Source organism: Oncorhynchus clarkii, chromosome 4 (assembly GCF_045791955.1).
Source record: "Oncorhynchus clarkii lewisi isolate Uvic-CL-2024 chromosome 4, UVic_Ocla_1.0, whole genome shotgun sequence".
Classification (NCBI taxonomy): domain Eukaryota; kingdom Metazoa; phylum Chordata; class Actinopteri; order Salmoniformes; family Salmonidae; genus Oncorhynchus; species Oncorhynchus clarkii.
The window spans coordinates 91,880,557-91,883,056 of record NC_092150.1 but is presented as its reverse complement, the minus strand read 5'-3'; the positions used below and the strand labels follow the sequence as shown (position 1 = coordinate 91,883,056).

The window sequence follows — 2,500 nt, the reverse complement described above, 5'->3', positions numbered from 1 at the left end:
CTCTGAGGGGTGACCAGTCCTCTTCTGGCTGTACTGGGTAGAGGAACCAGGCTCTGAGGGGTGACCAGTCCTCTACTGGCTGTACTGGGTAGAGGAACCAGGCTCTGAGGGGTGACCAGTCCTCTACTGGCTGTACTGGGTAGACCAGAGGAACCAGGATCTGAGGGGTGGCCAGTCCTCTACTGGATGTACTGGGTAGACAAGAGGAACCAGGCTCTGAGGGGTGACCAGTCCTCTACTGGCTGTACTGGGTAGACCAGAGGAACCAGGCTCTGAGGGGTGACCAGTCCTCTTCTGGCTGTACTGGGTAGACCAGAGGAACCAGGCTCTGAGGGGTGGCCAGTCCTCTACTGGCTGTACTGGGTAGAGAGGAACCAGGCTCTGAGGGGTGACCAGTCCTCTACTGGCTGTACTGGGTAGACCAGAGGAACCAGGCTCTGAGGGGTGACCAGTCCTCTACTGGCTGTACTGGGTAGACAAGAGGAACCAGGCTCTGAGGGGTGACCAGTCCTCTACTGGCTGTACTGGGTAGAGAGGAACCAGGCTCTGAGGGGTGACCAGTCCTCTACTGGCTGTACTGGGTAGAGAGGAACCAGGCTCTGAGGGGTGACCAGTCCTCCTCTGGCTGTACTGGGTAGAGAGGAACCAGGCTCTGAGGGGTGACCAGTCCTCTACTGGCTGTACTGGGTAGACCAGAGGAACCAGGCTCTGAGGGGTGACCAGTCCTCTTCTGGCTGTACTGGGTAGACCAGAGGAACCAGGCTCTGAGGGGTGGCCAGTCCTCTACTGGCTGTACTGGGTAGACCAGAGGAACCAGGCTCTGAGGGGTGACCAGTCCTCTACTGGCTGTACTGGTGGAGAAATTAGTTTACACCCAGTGTTGTTTAATATATTGGACGAGCTCATAGGAAGGTATATTATATATCAACATTCTCAGGACCTTCCTTTACACTGTACTCTTCCCACACGTCTGAAATCAACGTCAATTTCTAGTGATCAGGCTGCAATGGAACCACTGATAGAACGACATAATACTGAATATACTACTGCTCACCTTCACACTGCTCACCTTCACACTGCTCACCTTCACACTGCTCACCTCCACACTGCTCACCTCCACACTGCTCACCTCCACACTGCTCACCTCCACACTGCTCACCTCCACACTGCTCACCTCCACACTGCTCACCTTCACACTGCTCACCTTCACACTGCTCACCTCCACACTGCTCACCTCCACACTGCTCACCTTCACACTGCTCACCTTCACACTGCTCACCTCCACACTGCTCACCTTCACACTGCTCACCTTCACACTGCTCACCTTCACACTGCTCACCTCCACACTGCTCACCTCCACACTGCTCACCTCCACACTGCTCACCTCCACACTGCTCACCTCCACACTGCTCACCTCCACACTGCTCACCTTCACACTGCTCACCTTCACACTGCTCACCTCCACACTGCTCACCTCCACACTGCTCACCTCCACACTGCTCACCTCCACACTGCTCACCTCCACACTGCTCACCTTCACACTGCTCACCTCCATACTGCTCACCTTCACGCTGCTCACCTTCACACTGCTCACCTCCACACTGCTCACCTCTATACTGCTCACCTCCACACTGCTCACCTCTATACTGCTCACCTCCACACTGCTCACCTCTACACTGCTCACCTCTATACTGCTCACCTCCACACTGCTCACCTCCACACTGCTCACCTTCACACTGCTCACCTCCACACTGCTCACCTCCACACTGCTCACCTCTATACTGCTCACCTTCACACTGCTCACCTTCACACTGCTCACCTCTACACTGCTCACCTCTATACTGCTCACCTCCACACTGCTCACCTCTATACTGCTCACCTTCACACTGCTCACCTTCACACTGCTCACCTCTACACTGCTCACCTTCACACTGCTCACCTCCACACTGCTCAGCTTCACACTGCTCACCTCCACACTGCTCACCTCCACACTGCTCACCTTCACACTGCCTACCTTCACACTGCTCACCTTCACACTGCTCACCTTCACACTGCTCACCTCCACACTGCTCACCTCCACACTGCTCACCTTCACACTGCCTACCTTCACACTGCTCACCTTCACACTGCTCACCTCTGTGTTGTTTCCCCTAATGAGGAGTCCATCTTTAAAATATCATACAACACAAACCTCAAGAACAAAGATATGATTTTAAAAAAGACTTTATTGAAAAAGTATTAAAAAAACACATAAAAACCCTGTCCTGTGGAAATGCTTTTATAAAAATGTAAAAAGGGTATCAAACAAGATAAGAGAGAAAGAACACTGCTGAGTGTTTTTCGATCTGATGCACACGACATGGTTTTAGTATCGTGGCGTTAGATTACAAAGACGGTAGAAAAAAAACAACAACAACAACAACAACAACAACAACAACAAAACAGACAAAGTATGAAAAGTCATATTTTCTGAAACACAGTGGGGTTTTTACCAAAACCT

At 52.1% G+C, this 2,500-nt stretch overlaps 1 protein-coding gene across 1 annotated transcript in view; it reads right to left on the bottom strand.

The window, feature by feature from the left end:
- Window positions 1-2,207: 2,207 nt before the first annotated feature.
- Window positions 2,208-2,500, bottom strand: part of LOC139407915 (transcriptional activator Myb-like) — a 28,747-nt gene continuing 28,454 nt past the window's right edge. The window contains exon 14 of the mRNA XM_071151795.1: window positions 2,208-2,500. This exon is cut by the window's right edge and continues 1,693 nt beyond it. The gene's annotated coding sequence lies outside the window, so the exon portion shown is untranslated.